Genomic DNA, 11,086 nt, shown 5'->3' with positions numbered 1-11,086 from the left:
TTCTCTGCAAATGGGGCTAAAAATACTTCCACTCTGACAGAGCGGGAGGGCAGGGCAGCCAGTGCGTCAGCAGATTTTTCTAGATCAAAACAAGCTGTTCCAGTAAACAGCAGTAAACAGAGGACCTCGGTTCCCTGGGTGGGGCTGGGTGGTGATAGGTCTGCCCCACCCAGGTGGGTGGCAGAGGCCTGCTCGTTCCTGGGCAGCCCACTTAGGGGCTCAGGGTTGCAGGGGTAAGGAGGAGAGGGAGGACCCCTTGGGCAACATCCAGATTTGAGGGCCAGCACCCGGGCTCCAAGCCTTTTCTCACAGCCGTGGTCACCTCGCATTCTTGTTCTGAAGCTAGCTCAGCTCTGTTGTTTCCGAACACACATCAGCCCGAGAAAGGACCCAGGAGACAGAAGAAGAGGGGTGAGGGACTTCCCTGGCGGTCCAGTGGTTAGGACTCTGTACTTCCACAGAACGGGGCACGGGTTCAGTCCATGGTCAGGAAACCAAGATCCCATAAGATGCACAGCACAACCAAAAAAAAAAAAAAAAGGAAGCGTGAGAAAGAGGTGATACTTGAGGTTCAAGATGGGTAGAAGGACGACAGTATTGCTGCTGCCACTAGAGAATGTGCCAGAGCCCTGCCGCCATCCCCACAGGTCCAGTTCCAGAACTGTGGCCTCCTGGATCACCTTGGGCTCTCCACTCACAGGAGACTCTTGTCTGGGGCCTTTTCCTTCTGAGCCCTGAGGCCCCTGGTTTCGGGGCCTGGGTGAGCCTGGGTGAGGAACTGCATAGTCACCGCATGCTGGCTGGGAGCCCTTCCTGCCCTGACTCACCTCACAGCAGCCCAGCAGGAACAACAAACAGGAACTCCCCGCCCAGCGCCCACTGGCCTCTCCAGCCTTGGCAGGAAGCAGGGCCTCAGCCTGGGCTCTGGCCCGGTCCCCCCACCCCACCTTGCAGCATGACCCTGGCAGGCCCTTAACCTCCCCCAGCGTGCTTTCCTTGTTGTTCTCACTTCATAATCCTGATGAATACTGTTCTACCTGAAAGCGCTTCACCCAGTGGCCTCCTGGCCCAGCCCTCCCTCAGCTCCTTCCGGCCTCTGCTCAGAGGTCACCTTCTCATTGAGCCCCTCAAGCGAGGGGTTTCTGTCTGTTTTGTCCTCCCCCGGTTCTCTGTGTCCAGCAGGTCCGTGAAATGGCCCTGGCATGGAGCAGACCTCCATCAATGTGTTGACCAAACAATCATCAATATTACAGTAAAGGTCACTGTCCACTGTGAGGCTCTCAGTAAATACCTGTGATGTTTCTGGACTGATTCAAGGAAGGAAATGAGTTTTCAGGTCAGCAGCAGGCCCACAAACTCCATGACAGGCCCAGATCTGGGGGCCTGTCCAGTCCTGGACTCCCAGGTCTGGAGAGGAGGAGAAAGGGGAGGCGCTGCTCCCTGTGGCCTGGGCCCAGCAGCTCACACGAAGGGTCTGGCGCAGCTAAAGAGCCAGGGGAGCGTCTCTCGGCCAACGCTGGCAGGAGGCATTCGAGGGAGAAGGCGTGGGGTGGATACTCCCCAGGCCCTGGTTTATAAAGCGGAGGAGGAAGTGGGCCAGCCCACCTGCATTTCATGCTCTCATTTTTGGGGCCCATGTGTGTCAAAAGGAGAGGGGAGAAGCAGCGAGGGTATCCTAAGTTAGGAGTGGGCTTCTCACACATGTGACCCATGCCTCCTCTGGGGGTCGCAGGGCCTGTGGGCTCTGGGTTCCTGAAGCCCTTACCTAGCCACTGCTGCATCTCCAACCGCGAGCCCCCTGTGCTTAGGGCCAGGCCTCGGCCTCGGGCCTCACCTCCAGGAAATCACTTTGATGGTGTCAGTCTCCTGCCTCTGATCTTTGGGACTCCCTGCCCCGTACAAGGGCATCAGGCCCTTGGTGCCTCAGCCCTCCTACTCCACCCCCCCTTGTCCCTGAGCCTTGCCCCAGCTGGCCTCCTGCCTGGAGCTCACACTGCCCTTCTCTTGCCAGCACCTTCACTGTCTCATGGCCGCCTCCCTTGTCCTGAAGCCCCTGCCCCTAAGTGCGCACCGGACCCACTTGTCCCCCTCCCCAACCCGATGCCGAGTGCTTGTGTCCTCACTGCCCAGCCCCCCGCCCCCAGCCCCGGGAAGGCCTGTGGAATGAGGGAGCTGGTCCCACAAGCGTTGCGCCACCAGTGGCCCCCATACCTCCTCGGCCAGCCTCCCTGTTGCAGACTAAGCAAGTCCCAGCTTTTGTAGGCCCCACCCTTTGGCCTGTGTCCATCTCGCCAGCCTCGCCCCAAGCCCTACCCATCAGGATTCCTGGCAACAGCTCCTCTGGCTCGGGAGCCAGGTGGTGCTGACACGCACCACCTCCCACGCCTAGGGCTGCACAGCCCCCCAGGAAACACTCTGTCTCCTGGGCCCGCCTGCCTCCCCCACTGCGGGGGTCCGCTTCAGCTCGTCCCTGTGGATGGAAACGTCTTCATGCCCGAGCCTATTTCTCCCCCCCGTGACCCCACTGGAGCGCTGATTGTTCAGACTGTCCTCGAACCTCTGAAGGAGACTTTTCTGTTCTGACTCCCCTTGGCCTGCCTGAGTGGCATCTGCGAGAGACGAGTGTGTGGTGCCGTGGCTTCTGTGGGCAGAGCGAACCCCTCCGAGTGGTCCATCTGCCCCTGGAGGCTGCTGACCTTAATGATCTGAGGGAGGCCTGTGCTCTTACTGACCCAGAGAGTCAGCAGTCATGGCCCAGCCCCCAAATGCAAAGGTCAAATGGGCAGGGGACACAGAAGTCCTGGGAAGAGCTGGGACTATTATTATTCTCCCACTTGCAAATTATACCTTTGACAAGTAGTTTAAAATAGCTGAAGAGGACTTCCCTGGTGGCGCAGTGGTTGAGAATCCGCCTGCCAATGCAGGGGACACGGGTTTGAGTCCTGGTGCGGGAAGATCCCACATGTCACGGAGCAACTAAGCCCGTGCACCATGACTACTGAGCCTGTGCTCTAGAGCCCGCGAGCCACAACTACTGAGCCCACGTGCCACAACTACTAAAGCCTGCGCGCCTAGAGCCCGTGTTCTGCAAGCAAGAGAGGCCACCGCAATGAGAAGCCCGCGCACCGCAATGAAGAGTCGCCCCTGCTTGCACAACTAGAGAAAGCCCAGGCGCATGCAGCAATGAAGACCCAACGCAGCCGCAGCCAAAAATAAATAAATAAATAATTTAAAATAAAACAGCTGAAGAACCCAGTATGGGTGGGGGAGGGGAGGAGGCGCTGAGAGAGGGGCGGGACTGCTGGGAAGGGGGGCGCCTGGTGGGTAGGGGCTTGGGACAGTCAGCTCCTATGGGCAGGCGGTGGAGCTGGAGGGAGGTGACTAGCCCCAGAGTGTGCCCACCCCACTTCCCGGATTCCCCCATATAGCCCTTGTTTTAAATATTTTGACTCGATTTTCATTTCACAAAAAAACAAAAAAAATTCCAAAGCAGAATCTGTTTTGGGGACGTGCATCCTGATCTTTGGAAAATGTGGGTCCCTTCACCAACTGGGGACCACAGGGGGAAAACCCTCTTTCTGGCGCTCTTGGAGGTCCAGGACCCCCGATCATGGACCAGAGGAAGGTGGCAGCGGTCAGGAGCCAGGGGTCCCACTCTGAGAGGGGGTGGGCATGCAGCGCCAGACCCAAGGACCCCAGATTCTGCCCTGGGTTCCAGGCTGTGTAGATCCGGACAGGAAGTGCCGGCTCCACCTCTGCAGCTGAGCTGGAAGAGGAAAGGGCGGGCTCAACTGCCCCCTGCCGGCCACAGCCGGACCAGCACCCTACAGACAGTGACCGCGGCCAACTCCCCTCCAAACACCACCCCCCCCCACCCTCCGCCAGGAGTTGTCAACTGGTGGGGGCCAGAAAAGCAGGGGACCACGGGGCACCAGACTTACTGCCTAAAACTGAACTTCTGACCCAGGCCCGGCCCCAACACCCCAGTTCTGGGTGATGTTGGGTAGCCTGCCTGCCTTCTCTGAAATGGGCTGATTTGGGCAGGGAGAAAGGGCCAGGTGGCTCTAAGGCATCCTTCTGGCCTGGAAGAAGGAGGAGCAGTGAGAATCTGTCCTTCCTTGGCTCAGAGCTTTCAGTGTCCATCAGCATCAAGGTCACAGCCAGGCTTTGCTTGGCTCCACTGCCCTGCCCCCTTACCCTCTCACTTTGCTCCACTTGTCTCTATCCTACTGAACCTTTCAGGCCCCCTCCTCCAGGAAGCCTTCCCGGATCACTGACTGCCACCCCATCTGTTGTCTGTTCCCCTTTGTCCTGTGTTGGGTGTGGCCAGCTTATCTATCAGGGCTATCATGTATGTGCAAAGTGGCTTGATTTCCTGGTCCTTTGTGTTCCCATCCCCAGTGTCCCCTGAAAAGCTGACTGAAATCTGAGCTGACATCCTCTTGGGCAACTTGGTCATTAATTCTGCAACTCCCTGTGCAGGGGCATGTAGAATCCTTGTCACTCACTAACACGTGTCAGACTTTCCTGGCACGGTCACTCCAGCCCACTCCTTCCCAGCTTTATATGATCTTGTCTCTTGAGCCTTTATCTTTTCAGATTGAGCATGTAAGCTTCCTTGGTTGCCCAGCTGTAGCCTTTCTGAATCCAGTGGGGCCTCTGGCCTCCTGTGGATCTCTCCATGTGTCAGCACGCTGCTGGGCCACTGCAGCTCAAAGCAGGAAGCCCTCCTCCTGTGGGTGGATCTGAGCTGGCCTCCTGGTGAGCTGCAGTGTGGCCAGGGCTGCCTATACCCAGCTAGCCCAGAGAGGCCAGAAATGCGAAGGCCTACAGGAGTGTCCCAGAGGCTGTAAGTGGTGGAGGATGACCCAGAAATGCCCCAGCCTCAGAAGGGACAACGGGATTACCTGTGTTGATTGTCCTAGCGATCTCTGCTACCTGAAAAGTTAGGGGGTGTCTGGGGGCCAGGAAGACCCTGTCCCACTGCCCCGACCTCCATGGGTGGCCTTGGCTGGGCCTCTTCTGGTCTGGGGGGCCACTGGAGCCAGATGCTGGCTGAGCCAGGCTATATGTGCCAGGCTGGCTGGAGTAAGCCACTACTGCTTCTCAAAAGCCCCAAAGAAGACCACGACAATAAACCATTAGGGTGGTATTTCGGATTGAATTGTATCCTCCCCACCAAAAAAAAAAAAAGTGGAAGTCCTAACCCTCAGGACCTCAGACTATGACCTGAGTTGGAAATAGGGTCCTTGCAGATGTAATTAGTTAAGACAAAGTGGAGTAAGGTGGGCCCCTGATCCAACATGACTGGCATCCTTATAAGAAGAGGAGATTATGACACAGACACACACAGAGGGAAGACCATGTGATGACACAGGGAGAAGATGGCCATCTGCAAGCCAAGGAGAGAGGCCTCAGAAGGAATCAACCCTGCTGACACCTTGACCTCAGACTTCTAGCCCCAGGGACAGAAAATAGATTTCTGTTCACAGGGTCTGTGGTGCTTTATTACAGCAGCCCAGCAAACTAATACGATACCCCCCAACCCCCAAAAGACAGACATACCCCGCATGAAGACGGACACACAGGGAGGAGCCACGGGGTGATGAAGGCAGAGATTGGATTTATGCAGCTGCAAAGCCAAGGGAGGCCGAAGAGTGCCAGCAAAGCGCCAGAAGCTTGCAAGGAACAAGGAAGGATTCCCCTACAGCTTTCAGAGGGAGCATGGCCCTGCCAACCAACCAACACCTTTGTTTTGCACTTGTAGCCTCCAGAATCTGAGACAATAAATGTCATGTTTTCAGCCCCCTGTTTGAGGTGCTTTGTCATGGCAGCTCCAGGAAACTCATGCAGGAGGGAACGAAGGGTGCATGAAAATGAGCCCTGGCGCGAGGTGGGTCTTGAGAGATCAGTGACTGAATGAACTTGACATGATCACACAGAGGCAGCCATGCAGGCCGCAGATACTTTCACATCTGTCACCCAATGTCACCCACAACCTTGGAAAGCGGGTGATTGTCTCCACTTCACGGATGAAGAAACTGAGGTCAGAGAGCTGACCTGTGCCCCACACGGTGGGAGGGGCTGCTGACCCTGCGGACCACTTCCCCCGCCTCTGGAAACCAGGTGCCTGCCTCTCATTTGCAGATGTGTGAGAGCACCGCACTCTGCCCTTGGGGGGGTGGGAGAAGAAACCATTAGATAGGCATCATACCTCTGCCACTAGCCTGAAGAAGTAGGTAGTGCCACCCCGGTGTAGAGATGAGGGAATGGAGGCTCAGAAATGTGATGTAACTCGTTGAAGGCTGCACAGCAGGGATGGAGGAGACAACAATAAATAAGGTGACTGAGTGACCAGTCTGTTCCCAGGGGAGGACAGCCGTCCAGTCTCACAAGCCAGGGTGAAGGGAATAGGCTGTGTGTGCTGAGAAGCCAAGATGGGGAGGCAGTTGGAGAGCAAAGGCCCAGAGCAGGGAGATTGCAGGGCGTGTTCTAGAACCAAGTGGAGCCAGTGTGTCTGGTGGGTAGGGACCAATCCAGGACTTGTATGGTCTGAAGCTTAAATAATTTTAGGGGCCCCCTTTAAAAAAAATTATTATTTAGGGAATTCCCTGGCAGTCCAGTGGTTAGGGCTCAGCACTTTCACTGCCAGGTGCCCGGGTTCAATCCCTGGTCAGGGAACTAAGATCCCACAAGCCACGTGGCGTGGCCAAAAAAAAAAAAAAATTAATTCCTATTTTTTCATAAATTTTACAAAACCATAGAACACACTGCTAGGCCCTCCCAGGGACTCGGAAGAGACTCCTGCCAAAGAAAGGCCCTGAAGCTTGAACTTCGTTCAGTGCCCCAGGCAGGCCCGTGTCTGGGTGCAGAGGGTAGGGGAGGGAGGCCCAGAGTTGATGCTGCTGCCCTCACTGTTCTGTCCACATTGCTGAGCACTGACGGAGCCTGGATTTGGGCCAGTGCTCCCTCGTGGGGATGGCTAAACCAGGGCCCGACCTTGGGGTGCCCATGGGGAGGCAGTGGGAAAACACTCCACCTGCATGGAAGGGAGGGGGGCAGAGTGCGTCACAGACCAGGAAGCTGACTCCCAGGGGACCTTGCAGGACCCGCCCTACCAGCCACGCAGAGCCAGTTTGCCCACCAGGATCTGGTTCCCAGCGGGGCTCCCTCCCTTGTCCCCTTTGGCCATCTCACGGGTGCATGGAATTGAGATCATGGGCTCCTGGCCCTCAGAGAACCAAGAGGCCTCTCCAACTTCGCGTGTGCATATCCCCCTCCAGGACACAAGGCAGGGTCTCCAGGGGTTGGCCGGTCTCTCTCCAGCTGCACCTGGAGCAGTGGCCGTGGCCGGCACGCCACGAGCAGTGAAGGCTGAACTGAGCCTAGGAGAAGGGGGCAGGGCAGGGGAACGACAAGCACAGTGAGGTGGTCTGGGTGGGCAGTGCCCCCCTTCTCTCCTTCTGCCGGCCTGGTGGGCACAGGAGAGCACAAAGGCCCTTCTGTGGAGGAGAGCCCGCTGGTGACTGAAATGGTGTGCACCTGTGGGGTGGGAGAGACACGTTCTGAATTTATGCCCATGGAACACCTGTAGAACTAGGGGGAGACTGGGCGGTGGTCCTGGAGAGGAGGCCTGGGCGGAGCTAGCCACAGAGAGGCCAGCCTGGAGCAGAAGCTCCTCCATGGCCCTGGGAGGGGTCCCTGAGTCTTCTGAGCCTTTGCACAGACCTGCAGCCAGTCCTGCTCCCCTGACAACCAGGCCACAGCGCAGGGAGGCCTTGTCAGAGCCGGGCAGAGAAGAGGCAAGCATCGCTGCCTGGAGCACAAAGCAGGGGGGCCTAGCTGGCAGGAGAAACCCCCAGACCTCCTGGGTTCTCTGGCCTGTCCCCTGAGGCACTGGCATCCAGACTGGGCCCTGGGTCCCTGGGGCAGAGAAGGTGGCGTGGTGGACAGAAAAAGGCCCCCTAAGATGTCTGCGTCCTAACCCCGGAGCCTATGAATGTTAGGTTACATGACTGGCTTTGAAGATGGAGGAAGGGGCCATGAGCAAAGGAAATGGATTCTCCCCGCAGCCTTCAGAAGGAACGCAGCCCGGCCGACACCTTGATCTCAGCCCAGGGAGACTCATTTCAGACTATGACGTCCAGAACTGTGAGATCCTGAATGTGGGTTGTTTTATTTTTATTTATTTATTTCCTTTTGTGGCCACAGTGCACGGCTTGTGGGATCTTACTTCCCTGACCAGGGACAGAACCCCAGCCCTCGGCAGTGAAAGCATGGAGTCCTAATCACTGGACCACCAGGGAATTCCCTGTGTGTTGTTTGACTTATTTTTTAAAGATTTATTTATTTTTGAGGTGGACCATTTTTAAAGTCTTTATTGAATTTACTACAACATTGCCTCTGTTTTGGCTTCCCAGCCGCGAGGCATGTGGGATCCCAGCTCCCCAACCAGGAATCAAACCCACACCCCCTGCATTGGAAGGGGAAGTCTCAACCACTAGACTGCCAGGGAAGTCCCCACTGTGTGTTGTTTTAAAAGACCATGGTTGGGAATTCCCTGGCGGTCCAGTGGTTAGGACTCAGAGCTTTCACTGCTGTGGACCCAGGTTCAATCCCTGGTCAGGGAACTAAGATTCCGCAAGCGGCCAAAAAAATAAAATAAAAGGTCGTGGCCATTTGCTACACCAGCCCTAGGAAACTAGCACAGGTGGCGAGGGCAGAGGGGCCTGGGTGAGAGGAAGGGCTCCAGGCCTGCCAGGCCCCAGGCTGTCAGCCCTCCCTTCCCCACCACAGCGGGGGGTGGGGTGGGGGTGGTGGTGTGTGCCAGCGGCAGGGCCCGGCCTCTCAGGTGGATCCCGTTCTCCCACCCAGCTTTCCAGATACAGGACTTTTAGAGATGATGAAAGTAGCTAATGCCTATCGAGTGCCTGTCAACACCAGACCCTGAAGCACCCTAATAACCCTATGAGGTGGGTACTATTATCATTCCCATCAAGAAGAGGCTCAAGATGCCTCATGTAAGTGCCCACGACCATGGTGTCCTGCTGCCCATGCCACACAGAGGACCCCATTCACTGTCACAGACGCCCAAGGGGAGGGGCCCTAGTCCTGGAACCGCACTATTACCGGGACACATGGCTTCCTCCTTCCAGCTCCTGAAATGTTCAGTGTGAACCCCAAGCCCCCAAACAGTGCCCACCCTCCAGGGCCAAAGCCTACAGTTACCACTGCTGCCTCCTGCGGGGCTCCCAGTGCTCTGGTGTGTGGGTCTCGTGCTGTCCCGTGCCCACCCGCCAACAGCACCTGTGGGAAACAGACTGCCTCCTGGCCAAGCCTGGGGCACGAGGAGACCTCAGGGCTGGCAGGAGAAACCCCCAGACCTCCTGGGTTCTCTGGCCTCTCCCCTGAGGCACTGGCATCCAGACTGGGCCCTGGGTCCCAAGCCCAGAGCGTGAGGTGCGAGCTGACGGCACAGCGTCCAGCAGGCCGGGCCAATTAGGCTCACTGGACAGGGACAAAGCGTCTGCCTGCCCACCACCAGCTCCTTGTTCCCCTGCTCCCTGCGGAGCTGTCACCTTGGTTCCCACCATGAACCCCAAAAGCCCCCTTGGACCTTCCCACCCTGGGAGTCCCTCACCAACCGCTGAGACTAAAAAGCTTTACTCTGGGTTCTCCACCTGTGTCTAGCTTGGCAAGCCCAGTGGGCTGCATCCCTTCATGCATATTTGATGAAAAGCAAATACACAGCCTATAATTAACTCCCAGGCTGTAATTAACACACTCTCATTATTTCACACCACAAACCACCCCAAAATTTGCTGGAAATTAATTTTATTATTAATAAGTCACATGATACGAAAGGATAAGAATATTCGAAGGACACTTAGTAAGATACTGCTTTGCCCGAAAGGGCAGGCAGAAAAAGTTAAGGCACAGTGGATGCTAAGAAAATAGGAAAGAGACTGAAGAGTCAAAACAAGTAGTTTGTGTGTACACCCCCCCGCCAGGCCCCTCAACCCATCTGGTAAGAATGCACCTGGCATCAGAACAGTGAGCGGGATGAGATAACCAGAGAGCTGGGAGCCGGGGAGGGGCTCAGGAGGAGAGATGAGGTGTCCTACGGCTAGGACGTTCCAAAGGACTGGAGATGCCTATGTATTGACAGATAACAGTCCCTACTGCTGAAAGGCAAGCCACCTCGAAACATCTGGAGTGTTCAAGAGTCACCAAAGAGAGGAGGTGACTGGAAATCTGGAGACAAGAGGTTCACATTTCCTCTCCCACATTCTCCCCTGGGAAGGGAAGACAAAGCAAAGCCTGTGCTGAGTTGGGACTGCCTCAAGTCCCAGGAAGCACTCATGAAAGCCAGGGACCTACCACGGAGGACCCCGAGGGCTAGGAGGCCCTCCCCGAGGCCAGCTCATCTGGGGGAAGGCAGGCGGGTGTGGGAAGAGCCATGCCCAGGCCACATCCAGCCTACCTACAAGGTCCTCAGGAAGGAGGAGACCACTCCCATCCTGGGGTTTCCCGTGCATGGGCTGGCCCCCTGGCTCAGGCTGGGTGAAACCACAGCGCCATCCTGGAAGGAGCGCCAGTGGCTCTGAGGCCGGTGGCAGCATCCTTGTGAGTTGCCCAAGTTCACAGGCTTCATGGAACCAAAGCAGACAAAGAAAGATCAAAACTAAAACCTGAAGCCCAAGGGGGTTTGGGAGCTCCTCCGGGTGTGGACCGTGGGTCCAGTGGACTTGCTGGTCCACAGGACAGCCAGCTCCCAGCACAGTGGCATCACCAAAGATGAGCAAGCACACTTTCCTTCTGGTCAGAGTGTCTCCTGCCCGCAAAAGAGGCCTGAGTGAGGGGCGCAGGGGCCATCCAGTTTCATCCAGCCGGGGAGGGCTTGGTGGGGGCCTCACCTTCTCTGTTCCTGCTGTGTTTCAGTCCAGGGAGGCCCCCTGCCCTCTCCCCACAGGGCCACGTCCCAGCCTGGTGGTGTGGGCTGGAATGCAGCAGAAGGAATGCAGGGATGTGGTCACCAAAGTCCAGGGGAAAGACCAAAGACACATAGTACGCCCAAGTGTCCTGA

This window comes from Phocoena phocoena, chromosome 8, assembly GCF_963924675.1.
Source record: "Phocoena phocoena chromosome 8, mPhoPho1.1, whole genome shotgun sequence".
Lineage (NCBI taxonomy): Eukaryota > Metazoa > Chordata > Mammalia > Artiodactyla > Phocoenidae > Phocoena > Phocoena phocoena.
This window is presented reverse-complemented; position numbering follows the sequence as displayed.